The sequence below is a fragment of the Podarcis liolepis genome (genome assembly GCF_965112155.1).
Source record: "Podarcis liolepis genome assembly, chromosome: 15".
NCBI classification, from domain to species: Eukaryota; Metazoa; Chordata; class Lepidosauria; order Squamata; family Lacertidae; genus Podarcis; species Podarcis liolepis.
This window is the reverse complement of record NC_139566.1, coordinates 16,285,596-16,299,307: the sequence shown is the minus strand read 5'-3', so window position 1 is coordinate 16,299,307 and position 13,712 is coordinate 16,285,596. Positions and strand designations below refer to the sequence as shown.

The 13,712-nt window shown below is 49.1% G+C and overlaps 1 protein-coding gene and 1 long non-coding RNA gene across 27 annotated transcripts in view; one reads left to right on the top strand and one right to left on the bottom strand.

Annotated features, from left to right (window-relative positions):
• Window positions 1-13,712, bottom strand: part of NRXN2 (neurexin 2) — a 351,610-nt gene that overhangs the window by 248,849 nt on the left and 89,049 nt on the right. The window lies entirely within an intron of this gene.
• Window positions 3,359-13,712, top strand: part of LOC310694692 — a 196,616-nt gene continuing 186,262 nt past the window's right edge. Inside the window, exon 1 of the long non-coding RNA XR_014519792.1 lies at window positions 3,359-3,466. This is a non-coding gene — a long non-coding RNA (uncharacterized lncRNA). The remainder of the gene's footprint in view (window positions 3,467-13,712) is intronic.

Below are 13,712 nucleotides of genomic sequence, written 5' to 3'. Positions count from 1 at the left end.
TGGGGAACTGGTGTCTCTCCAGATCTTAAGGGACTCCAACTCCCATCAGCCACAGTCAGCATGACCAATGGGCAGTGCCTGTGGAAGTTGTGGTTCGACAATATCTGAAGGGCCCCACAGGTTCTTCCACGCCCTAACCCACTCCTTGGACTAGAAGTGTCTGGGCCTGAAACCAGATGTGCAGAGGGTGGCAGTGGTTGTGGGGGAACACTCTGTTCAGAAGCAGTGTTTTGCACTTTGTGACATTAAAAGTGCTATGTGGGTTAAACGATAACTGGATGATGAAGATGATGTGAACTGCAGTCTAATAGTATCTGGAGGACCACAGCTCACCCCCCTCATGGGCCTCCAAATTTACTTACTGTATTCCTTATTTAAATTATACTCAGTCCTTCCTCCCAAAAGAGCCCAGAGTGGGAAACAACAAGCAATAAAACAGCAAAGCCATAAAAATATCCAATACCAACACAGACTGGGACCAAAATTACCAGCTAATGGTTAAGGATGTTGGGAGATGCAGCCAAGAGACACCTGGGGGAACCTCCCAGATCCCTCACCTCTGATCTAAACTATTTGACCACACCTCCAAAGGGTATACATAGGACCCAGGCTTCCTGGGAGTTCCCTGACCATCTCTACCCATCCATAGCAAGATATCTGTTTCCTCCCAAAAATTTGAGACTGGACTCAGGAGTCTTGAATCCTGCTCTCGGGTCCCTGAGAACCTTCAAAAGCTGGGGCTCAAGCACCAAGTCTGAAGGCCTCTGAGCAGAGAACTCTCACAAGAACATAAGCATATAAGATGAGCCTGCTATATCCAGCTAATGCCCCATTCTGTTCTCCCAGGGGCCAACCAGATGCCTCAGTGGGAAACCCTCAAGGAGGATTCAAGCACCGTGACAATACAATGGGAAGAGCCACCCACAGAGGAAAAGCCTTCTGATTTGATGTTATGGTTTTATTATATTACTATTATTATTATTTAATTTATATACTGCCCTATACCCAGGGGTCTCAGAGCAGTTCACAGAATAAAATCAAGATATAAAACCACAAAATACCTAATAAAAATCAAAACAGAAACCCAATACCCCCCAAAAAAAAACATATTTTAAAAGGGCATAGGATGTAAATTGGATCAAACAAATGCCTGGTTAAAGAGGAACATTTTTGCCTGGCGCCTAAAGGTGTATAATGAAGGTGCCAGGCGAACTTCCCTGGGGAGAGCATTCAACAGATGAGGAGCCACTGCAGAGAAGGCCCTTTCTTGTGTTGCCACCCTCCGGACCTTGCGAGGAGGACGCACATGAAGGAGGGCCTCAGAAGATGAACTCAGGGTCCGGGTAGGTTCATATGGAAAGAGGCGGTCCTTGAGGTATTGGGCCCAGAAACTAATTGGTAGCCAGTGCAGTCATACCAGGATCAGTGTAATATGCTCAAACTTTCTTACTCCGGTGAGCAACCTGGCCACTGAATTCTGCACCAGCTGAAATTTCTGAACCATCTTTAGAGGCAGCCCTACGTATAACGCATTGCCTGGCCTGCCTGCCTACGTATAACGCATCTAACCTTGAGGTTACCAGAGCGTAGACAGGCTATCCATGTCTAGATAGGGGTGTGGCTGTGTTGGAAGCTGCCCAGACAAGAGTGGCTGGAGCAACCCAGCCAGACGGGCAGGGTATAAATAATAAAATTATTATGAATTTGCCTGATCCTTGTTTATAGTCATCCAAGTTAGTGGCCATCACTGTGGGAGAGAGTTCCACTGTTTAACTCTCTGGTGGGCTTGGAGGGGGTGTCTCCTGCAAGTCCAGAAAACCCACTCAGGCCATTTTTTAAGAGCCTAGCTGCCAAGATCTATTAGTCATCATTTGCAGCCTAAATGAGGAGAGGCAAATTTTGTGTGCCATTCCCTGGCAGTGGGTAGATGCTTCTCCAGTCACAAGCAACTAGTCCTGGGTTTGGGGGAAAGAGAAAGGATTTGGATCGCTCTCTCCCTCCCCACTTTCGTGTGCACAAGGAAGGAAAGGGTGCAAATGCAATATCCAGGCTAGTGGTTCAGGCTACATCATTCCCGCATCCTTCTTTCCACATCCGAAGGTGGAAGATGTCATACTCCAGACAAGATAGGAGGAGGAGAGCTTCCTTCCTGCTTACTCCCACCAACCCATTGGCGGCTGGCGCCACCTCCACACCATGACCTGAGAGCACAGGCATCCAGAATGGCGCTGGACCAGCAGAGGACCTGGCACAGGTGGTCCCACAGGGTGAGGTGGGGGGCAAGGAGAAGGCAGGAACTGGTGCTTGGAAGGTGCAGCAAGGGTTATAAACTGTGGGCACTAGCCGGGCAGGGGGAGTGTTGTGCCATGTGGGTGGACTTCAGGCAGCCAAGCACAGATTAACTCCAGATTAATCTGGAGGGCACAAGGGCAAGTAAAGATGTATACAAGCAGAAACATGACTGCAGAAGGCATCAGTTGCTGGAACTCCCTGCCTGTCCTGCCTCCCCAAAGCAGAGGGTGGCTAGATGAACTTGTGAGCATGTTGATGGGTGAGTGGCTAGTTTAGGGAGGGGGCAGTATTCCTAGCTCTTGCTAGAGGAGGTTTGGAAGGCAGGTTTGCCTTATCTAGAGTTGGGGGGCACTGGGTGAGGCCCTGGCCTTTTCCCTTCTTCTGCTTCTTCTCCTCCTCCTCCCAAGCCCTGTCAAGCGCCTGAGAGCTGCAAAGAGAAGGGGAGAAGGAGGCTAGGCACATTAGGATGCTGCTCTCTCCTCCCGTTGCCATGGAGACCACTCCAATGATCCCTCAGGCATGACGGAGGCAGCCATATTGTTCTGACTGCTGCAGCCCCCCCCCCCCACTTCTTTCCTGGATCCCATTAACAAACTAGAATAGTCTCTGGGCAGTTTGTCGGAAGGAGGTGGGGTCCTTGTAGCTGGATAAAAATGGAAGAGGGGTGCTCTCTGATTCAGCTTGCAGTAGAGGATCCATGAATGCATGCACCTGTTCTCTCACCTTTCTCTCCCCATCCTCTCTTTCTCCCTTCCTTCCTTCCTCCCTCCCTCCCTCCCACACACACACACTGCTAGTGGTGCACTACCTGCCCCACAGGCCCTACATAATCTTCCCTTCTTTCCCCACACACATATCTTTGAGCAATGCACAATCACACGTGCATACCCACCTACATGTGGGTGGGAAGACTAAATCCCAGAGGGAAAGCTGTGAAGTCTGGCAGGCATACCTCATCCTATTCCTCCAATCCGGGGAAAGAGAGGAGACAACCCAGGAAGACGAACAGTCTAGTTCAGGGGTAGGCAACCTAAGGCCCGTGGGCCGGATCCGGCCCAATTGCCTTCTCAATAAGGCCCACGGACGGTCCGGGAATCAGTGTGTTTTTACATGAGTAGAATGTGTCCTTTTATTTAAAATGCATCTCTGGGTTATTTGTGGGGCATAGGAATTTGTTCACCCCCCCCTTCAAAATATAGTCCACATGGTCTGAGGGACAGTGGACCAGCCCACGGCTGAAAAAGGTTGCTGACCCCTGGTCTAGCTCCCTTGAGCAGAGACACCCCTGCACACACAAGGCACCTTTTGGGTGCTCACGGTCCATCCTTCGCAAGGCCCTTCAGCACACACAAGGATGCAAGGCAGGAGAAGGCACAAACCTTTCCCTTGCACACCTGCCGTGCAATATTTCAGGACAGAAACCCATCGCACGCATGCACATGCGTATCTTTCCTAACTGCAATCCCTGCCTTGCACACCCAGCCCATGTACCAGCTTTGATACAGCCCTGCTTGCACAGCGTGCTTCACTCTAGTCCGATGAGGAAGGTGTACACCCACACCCCAAGTTAAATACCTTCCTCAAGGTGTGGCATTTCACACAGGTGTGCATAATAATTGACACATCATAAGCATGGGGAACCTTGTGGGCAGGTGCCGGGTCACACCCAACACAGAGGGGATTTGGACTCGCATGGTGGGGGCTCCCTCCTTCTCTTCCTAAAATGTAGTAAACCAGCTCTGCTACACAGGGGGGCGGGGGTGGGATTCGGCTGTGTAGTATCCCAGATGCCTTAAATACACCCCCCCCCCCGCATGCTGGACTGCAAACCATCTCTACCACTGCCTTCTCCAGACACCACCAGGGTACTCAAAAACTCTGCCGCAGTTCCAACAACACAGATTCACCCATACATGCTTCTCTGGCTCTTCCTTAGTTCCAAAGTCCCTGTTGCTCAAGCTATGGCATAGACCTCTACAGAGCACACAATTCCAGGGCGAGGCAGGATCCTGAAGCAGGTTCCGCCTTCCCCTTCAGTCGCTACAAACTGAATACCTCCACTCCGGCATAGGAGCTCACAAAAGAGGTTTTATGGAGGATGCAGGGGTGTAGCAACGGGGCAGACAGCTGCCCTCCCCATCAAGTAAATAAATAAAAATACTTAACTGACAAACCAATCATGTTGCAGATAGCTCGGTTCTGCCCTCCAACATAAACACCCATGTGGGGGTGACTATATTCCTGCCACCTTATTCCTGCAAACTTTCCTAAACAAGCCCTGCACACCTGGTTTAAATTTTAAAAACCCACCATGGCAAAAAAACCCCACTACCAGCCAACCCAAATCACCAGAGTAATGAATATGCTGCTCAGCTGGCCCAAGGTGCGCTCCCAATACCCCTTGCAGTGCTGCCTTATCTGGGGGTGTTGCCATAAGGACAGGGTCTGAAACAGGAGGCAGCCCCTGCCCAGGTGACACTGGACACATGTAAATCCCATCCCAGAGAACTCTTGCCATTGGCTGCAGTCTGCCTCTATCTGCTTATCACTGACCCACTGGCTACGATGCACAGGATAGTGCCCTTTATTTGCATACTAATGTTTCCTTGGACTGGAGGCAACACTGGGGTTATGAGTGGGGGAGAAAGCAGGATGTGTGGATGTGGACTTATGCCCCGCACTCAGCATCAAACCTATCTAACCAGTTCCTTAACCACAAACCCATTAACCTGGCTTAGCATTCCAAATACACTGAAAAGGAGAGAGCGGAAACACCACAAAGGCCAGCTGCCCAGGACAAAGTCACACCCATCTGATGCATGGTCTTCTGCAATAACAGCCTCCTAATTGCACAATCCTCACCGTTGCTGTCTGGACTCCATCCCTTCATATGCACCCAGAAACATGCACTGAAGCAGGGACATGGGGGCCCGGGAATAATCAACTTGTGCTCCTCAGCAGGGCTGCTCTGAATTAAGGCAGATTTTCCAATGACACCAATTCCCCATCAGACACCCTACACTGAAAAAGAAGGCAGAAGAACACAAAGGGTGCTTTGCTCCTTGCTTACACCCCATATCTGTGGCAGTTGCTCCCCAGAAAACTTTGTCTACTATACAGGGCCTGGCAGGACAATCCAGAGGCCCATGCAAATCCAACTCAGTGACTCTTATACCAGTGCCACCATGATTATCCTGGAAGCTCCCTTTCTATTCCAGCTGCCTTGTTAAGACTTGCACTCTCAGAACTGGTACCTCTCGAACCCAGCCCTGCAGGGCAGTCTGCAGGGCAGACTTTCAGGACTGACAGCTGTTAACTCCGAGTGAAAACAGGACAACTGCATGGAATTATTGCTTGGGTGCTTCTGGGTTGGGGGGGCGGGGCCTACACTCTCCACACCCCAATTCTTCACTAAATATTAGGAAGAACTTATTGATGGTAGGAGCTGTCCGACTGTGGAACAGACATTCTCAGAAGGTGACGGACTCCCCTTCATTGGAGGTTTCTAAACAGAGATAGTATGGCGATCTGCCAGAGATACTTTAGTTGAGATTCCTGCATTGCAGGGTCAGACTAGATGACTCTTGGGGATCCCTTCCAACTCTACAATTCTAGGATCGTACAGTGTGTTGGGCACAGGCCATGGCTCATGCTTGTCCTTACCAGCAACAAACTCCAAAAACTGTCTCTGGAGGCTGCAGCCCTCCTCTGCCCCTGAGCGTTGTCTTCTTGCTCAGCCCTTCAGTTCTGCTCAGTCCTTGCAGGGACGGTGATTCACTGCTAGTTCTCTCTCAGTTTACAAAAACATCAGCACACAGCCCCCCAACTCCCTTCTTCAGGGCCTGCAGCTTCCTCTTTGCCCTTCCGTCTCCAAATAGTCTTCCTTCCGTTTGTAGCAGCTGCAGCACAAGTTCGGAGAGACCCCCGAAACCGACAGCTGCAAGGTCCAACAGACTGAACTAGTTAGGCTAAAGAGGCACCCGAGGCACTCAAACAAACCAGAGGGCAGCGAGATATAAGATCATGCCTCTAACCTATTCAGATATTGCTAGGCCTACTGAAATCTCCATATTATTGTTTATCTATTGAACAGATTTATAGGATGTTTCATTGGCAGCGTAGAGGGTAAAAACAGAACAAAATGCAGACGTGCTGAGGAGAGCAAAATTGATTTAACCATCTCTATAGCAAGAAAATCATCCACACAAACTCTAAAAAAAATAAAAATGAAAGCATATAATCAGATAAAAAGGCTTCTGCATTGCAGGGGGTTGCACTAGATGACCCTTGTGGTCCTTCCTAACTCTACAATTCTATGATTCTATGAAAAGTGATATTCTGCAAATGACTGGGTTACATCACAGGGAAAGTCTTCCTAAACCAAAGCGTCTTCTGTAGATGCCCAAACATCATCACACCTGGCACCTATCTGACTTTGGCCGGCAGATGGAACACTAAAAACCCCGTTTCCAGTACAGGTTAAGCATACCTCTGGGGCATATGCTACTCTCAGCCATGCCCCTTCTGAGGAGTGCATTTGCCAGGAAGGGATATACAGTGGGCAAGGTACTACTGCCTTAGATAACCTGGTCGCAATTTGCCTGGAACTTTCAATGCTAAAAGTAGAACCTTAAACTGCTCTTGCAGCAGATGTGTTATATGGAGTTGATGGGGTACAGTCAACCTAGCTGATGCATTCTGCACCAACTGTAGCTTCTGGGCGAAGCCCTACATAGAGCACACTGCAGTAATCCAGACATGGGGTTACCAATGACCAAGATCACTGTGGCCAAGCTGTCTCGGCCTATGTATGGCCATAGCTGTCTTACCAATGGAAGCTGGGGAAAGCACTGCTAGCCCACCCCCCGCCCCCCGGACACCTGTGCCTCAAAGGACAAAGGTGAATTGAGAGCATCCCCCAGGCTATGTACCAGTTCCTTCGGAGGGAGCGCAGCCCCATTCGGAACAGTTAACTGACCTATCTCTGGGACACAAGAACCACTCACCCACAGGGCCTCCATCTTGCCAGGGTTTACCAATTCAGAAGCTATGGAGAAACAGAGGTATCTGTCACCAGCGTACTGATGACATGTTGCTCCACATCGCCTGATGACCACTCTCAATGGCTTGATATAGATGCTAAATAGATCTTCAAAAACCCCGCTGTGAGGTTTGTTTTACAATCAAGCTGTGTATACATTTTATGAGGACTAGGAAGATCTGCTGAAAAGTATGTCGATCCACTGCCCTGCCTGGAAAATAGTGTAGAATGAGACAAACCTACTGGCCTTCGGCCTTATGTGGTTAAAAAATGAATAAATGAATCCACAGCAAAGCAGCAATAAACTCTGCACAAACTGCTCCTTCAGCTGGGCAACTCAGTGGAGTCAAAGCAGAGCCAGGCTCAGATTGGCAGTTGTGTTCATTGCTATAGTGTCAAACTGGAGACGTGTACTTGAAAGCGAGTGTGTGTCTGCTGGAATCAGCAGGATGGCCTGCTCTGTTCCCTCTGCCACAGGATTCTGTAGTGTCTGCAGAATCAAGCTGCCAACCCTTTTTTAAGAGAGTGTTTCTCGGTGGTCTCTCTCAGACTCAGGGTTTGTCCACGCTTCTGCTTGTCCTGTACCTAGAAAGCATCAGTCAGAGTGGCTTTGCCTTTGCCCCGTTGCTTTCCCCTGGAAAACCTGCGGTATAGCGTTAAATCAGAACAAACAGTAATCTACAGAAAACCCAAATGCCACTTGGTTTCTGGGAAGCAGGGAAACGGTGGGGCAAGTGGAAGTGAGGCTGAGCCTTCAGTCCGGGCGTAAGGATTGGACTGGTCAATCAGAAAGGCCTGACTAGGAGAGATGGAGGAGTTTAGTGAGCACCAAAAGGAATCAATAAATTAGTTGTAGTTCTCTGGACTGGGCTCACTAACTGGATCCTCTCATACCCAGCTGAAGTTCTCTCTCTGCAGCTCACGGGTAGGCAAGGGGGCAGAGGGGGCTGGGGGAGAAGGGAAATGGCGAGTGTAGCACTCTTCCAATAAAGCAAAAAATTAAAACAGACCTGTTTTCATTGGTGAAAGATTGGACCCTGAGTGCGTTGAGAGTGTGCACACCACAGCATCAAGGAACAAGGTCAAATTGTTCGCAGAGGCGCCAAATTAAAAGAACACTCCTACCACCCTCGCTTGCTTCTAAGCCCTAAAATGCCAGTGTCAAGAGGCTCATGAGTGCAATTGTAGTGCTCAGAAGTAAAAGCAGAACCAGACTGTCTGTGGAGACAGAGAACTGCAATGTTTGCACCCATTGTCATGTGCTACCACTGCCTGGGTGGCACTCCGGCAGCTGGAGAAGGAGGAATTGGGGAGGGGGCAGAGATAGAATCATAGAATGGTAGAGCTGGAAAAGACCCCGAGGGTCATCTAGTCCCAACCCCCTGCAATGCAGACATCTCAACTAAAGCATCCAGATAGGCCTGAGGCCCCAAAACAGAAGCACTTTAAAGGTTATTTGCCCAGATGTGATACAGCATTACCTGTACAAAGATGGCCGTGGAAGAAACTGAGCACCTTCTGCCCTTCATTAAGCATTTAACAGCTTAATGAATATACACACCTTAATGCCACTCATTTCCCCGTCCCATTTTTGCAACTGCACAACTTCCCCCACTAAAACACGCACACGCGCGCACACCCTGCTCTTCAACCAATTTGTCTGTGGGCATCAAACGGTAGGTCAGAACAGTTAAGGAAATCGTTAATCTGCCGCACTGGATGCTCTTGAGGATATAATCCAATTGTAAGCCTAACCAGATGGCCCAGACATATTGCTGGGGCTCCCAAATTGGCTATTATTATTATTATTTTATGAATTGTCTTTTACATACAGCTCAAGCGCATAATTTTGAAAACACCTAAAAATAGTTTTTAAAACAATGAGAGATAGGTGTAACCATCTGCATATCCAAGTAAGCCTGGGGGGGGGGGGGAATGCTGCCTGAAGCCCCAGAGGACAAATGACTTCTGCCAATCCATGCTGTGTCAGATAATGGATTGGTGGCCAGGCTGGGGCTAAGGCAGCTTCCTGCGTTTCCTAACGTGGAATCACCATGAATGACAACCCCAGACCTTGGAGAGACCTTTCTGGAGTGAGAACCCTACTGAAGACCCAGAGGCAGCCTGGAAAGGAGCCTGCACCTTGGGGAGCCAGTCACGGGCACCCTGCCAGGAGTTGCAAGAGGTCCAGTGGGCACTTTCTTCCTGGTCGGCTTGCAGGAAGCTTTGCTGTAGGGAGGGGGTAAGTGCAAATACCCAGCCCCCTTCCACAGTGGATTACCAGCTACTCACTTCTGTGATGCTGCTGGTGGTGGAGGGGAGTTGTCATAATTTTTGCGTAGGCGGGGTTTGCTCAGGATAGTGCTTCTCATACTTTATTAGCTTGGGTCCTTCCCAAATCAGTTTGTGGCATTGTGGCAGCAGGAATACAGTCATTCCAATAAACAGGGGAGGGGGATAATTAGAAGGGACCCCAGGGATCATCTAATCCAGTGTTTCCAAACTTGGGTCTCCAGCTATTGTTGGACTACAACTCCCATCATACCTATCAGTGTTCAGGGATGATGGGAATTGTAGTTCAAAAACAGCTGGAGGCCCAAGTTTGGGAAACACTGATTCTAGTCCAATCCCTGATTCCTTATTTGATTTTAAATTGTACTCTTTATTTCTTTGCTGCTTGCCACCCTGAATTCTCTGGAAGGAAGTGTGGGATTCACACTTTATTCTGACAACATTTTGCCCGTTTTCCTGGTCCTGAGCTCTTCCTTGATCCCTAGCTCTTCCTCATTGTACTTGGGGCTTCAGGAGCAAGGGTGGCAGAAAGTGAGATGCAAAGCCCACTGGGTTTCCCATGCAGTTCTTTCTCCAAAGGTCTACTCAGGAGAAAGGGAATCGGGTAGAGGAGGAGCTGGCAGTGACTATATAAAAACTCTCAAGTCTCCTCTGTAGAGTCAAACGTTAGTGATGGACAATAATAACAACTGGGTTCCAGTGATAGTCCACATGTGGGTATGGCTATGGGGTGGGCCCCCTATGCAGATCCAGCACTGGATCTGGCTCAGGCTGCCAATGGGAGCTCCATTTCTGCTTCCATCTTCCACGGGACAGCAGCTCCTGGGCCTGGACATTTGATATACCACCCAACAGCCTGGGTGGAGATGATTTATACCAATCCTAGTAAGCCTGAGACTCAGAACATTTTTATTTGAGAAGAGGCACTAGACAAGGTTCTCCTTTATCACCCCCATCATTTGCCTTCTCCACAGAGCCCTGGCTGAGGCCATTAGATCTTGGGAAGCACGAGAAACGGTTAAGACAGAGAGAGGAGGATGTAAAATTTACTTGACAATACGCTGACAATGTAGCCATCCTTTTACAAGACCCAATGAAGTCTGATGGGCAGCTTTTAAATCTGATATATGAATGCAACTGCATCTCAGCATACAGATTACATAGGATTGAGACACGTTTAATGGCCTATAATCACAACAAAGGCCAAAGTGAGAGAAGATCTAACTTGATGTACAAGTTAAAAAATGCCATGGATGCCCTACAATTGACAATTCTCCCTAAAATTTTATTTCTGTTTCTGAATGTACCACTGAGAGTGCTACCAAATATATCTGAAGAGTGGCAAATATGTTTCTAAATTTTGCATGGAATGGAAATGAAAAGTTTTTAGTTGTATTATTAGGATATTAACTTTTGACGCAGGGCAGGGAGGGGGAGCTATTGTAGTCTGCCTTGGACACCCTGTTATGTGGGGAAAGGTGAGATATAAAACCCACAAATAATTTTAATAGTGTTAATAGTGTTGTTTTGTATTTTAATAACAGTTGCCTACCTTTTCATTCTGTGTTTGCAGAGCTTGATTCGCTGGAGAATTGCATTGGGGTGAGCAGCAATTTTAACATTCTAATGTTGGGGGCAACTTCCTGATCTGTGAATGTTTTGGGGAAAACTTGGGGAGTTCCCACCCTAAGATTTCACTGGTCAATGCAGGTGCAAACTGTTATGAAGCATAATATTGCCCCCTTGAATGACACTCTCTGGTTCCCACCCACTGCCTCAGGCTCCCACTGGCTCCCCCTTGCAGCAAAGTCAAAGGCCAGAGGAGGAAGAGGACGGCGGGGGGGAGGGGTTCCAAACCTCCACCAGGCTGAACTACTCCAGCTGGCTTAGCCTGCCCAAACTCTGCCTGTCCGTGTAGGGGTGGAAGCTGAAGGACACAAGTGGCAGATCAGAAATACGGCAGAGGCCTTGCACTCAGCATTCGTTTCTCAAGAGATTCTCAGTGCACATTCACACGTGGAACCCCCCCAGAGGAGGAGGAATGCGCCTGAAAGCCCACCCACCCCCAATTCCAGCCCCTACTCCTTGCACACAATACACCAGGGGGCAGAAGTCAGAATCAGTACCCAGGCATGGACTACTCCATCCATCCATCCATGCGCACACATGCATCCACACAAATGCGCATCCACATTGCTTACTGAAAGCAAATAGGCAGACTGCATTTCCTCTAAGGGGGGGGGCGCACCCTCTTTCCATCTCAGGGGACAAGAAAGCGGAGCAGCTGGTCAAACTCCTCCTGGCTCTCTCCTTCTCCCCCCGCCCCACAGGCCCACCTTATACCCCTTTTCCTTTTTCCTCTACTTTTGTTCCAGGAAGTCACGACGTCAAGAGCAAGTCAAAGTCACCGCAGTGCCAGGCACCAAATCTTATCTTCCTGGTGCAGACGCTGCCTCTTGTCGCACGCAGAAGTGCTGGAAGGCACAGGGACAGCCAGCCAAGCACACGTACACACACACACACACACACACACACACACACACACACACACACACTTGCACTTCAGCTGGCAACACACACCACAAGGAGGACTCAGTGGCAAAAGCACACACACACAACCAAAAAAACAACACCACCCCAGGGATGATCCCAAGGGAATGGAGTGATCAGAACTGTCACCTGGAAGAAGTTTGGGGTACAGTGCTTAATTTCTACTGCCAAGAGGTAGCATGCCCACCCCCACTGCAAAACGCCTTTCAAGCAAGAGTGGAGTCTAAGTGCCATCAGAGACAATGGCAAGTAGGATGGGGGGGGGGTGGAATAATCCAGCTCAAGTTGAATGATTCATTTTGGCCTGTAGAACATAACGAATCATGGACATTTAGTAAGCCAGAAAACAACAGGCAGGAATAACAAGAGTGCCTCTAAGCATGTACAGAGTGCGGTTCCCCTTTCCCTTCATACAGACGAGAAGCAATTACGGTCTTCAGGCAGAGAGAAGCGACCCCTAGGAGTTGGCCCACTGGAGGTATGGCAGGTGAATAAACAGGGTGGGGGAACGTGTGCAGAGGAGGCCGGGAAATTAAGCCTTATGGAGAACATCAAGGGAGTTGTAGATATTTAGCTTGGAGAAGAATAGAATGGAGTCCTAGAATTGTCGGAAGAGTCGGAAGACAGCCAGGGGCTTATCTAGTCCAGTGTTTCCCATGCTGGGGCCATATGGCTCCCCTGGGGGAACCCAGGCTATTCCAAGGGGGCCACAGGTGAAAATCACGTAAAGGGGGGGGGGGAGAACGAGGCCAGGAGGCTACAGAGGGAAGCGAGAAGTGAAAGAAAAACAAGTCATTTTGAAAATTATGATCAGCTGGCTATCTGCTTGGCCAATCACAAGCGGGTAAGGGAGCGGCCTAGTGCTCCTTGTTGCCACATGCCTTTTCTTGGAGCAGTCCTGGTTTATTTCCAGCAAGAGAGGGCGATTGCTGAGGATCCCGTTTTGACCAGTGGACCTGGTGGCAGCCTGGGCCTGACTCTGCAAGGGACGGGGTGAAATCTACCCCAGCGCCTAGCCAAGCAGGGTCATCTGGTGCTGCTGACTCTCATCTAGTAAATAACTAAGAGTCTACTCAGAAGAAAGCCACACTAAGTTCAGTGGGCTTTATTCCCCCCAGGTGAGGGTGTGTGGATCTATAGTGTTTTATCTAGGCAGCCAAGGCTCCTCCAGATGACAAGAACTTTTCGCACCAGGTCAGTGAGGACCACTTGCTTTTTAAAATTCTCCCGCTCCCTGTGCACCTTTTGGGTTTTATCAGTAGGTTTCCCTCTCTGTGTCAAATAACTGGGGTCAAATAAGTGTTTACTTTTTATAATACAGTGGTACCTCGGGTTAAGTACTTAATTCGTTCCGGAGGTCCGTACTTAACCTGAAACTGTTCTTAACCTGAAGCACCACTTTAGCTAGTGGGGCCTCCTGCTGCCGCCGCACCGCCAGAGCCCGATTTCTGTTCTTATCCTGAAGCAAAGTTCTTAACCTGAAGCACTATTTCTGGGTTAGCGGAGTCTGTAACCTGAAGCGTATGTAACCTGAGGT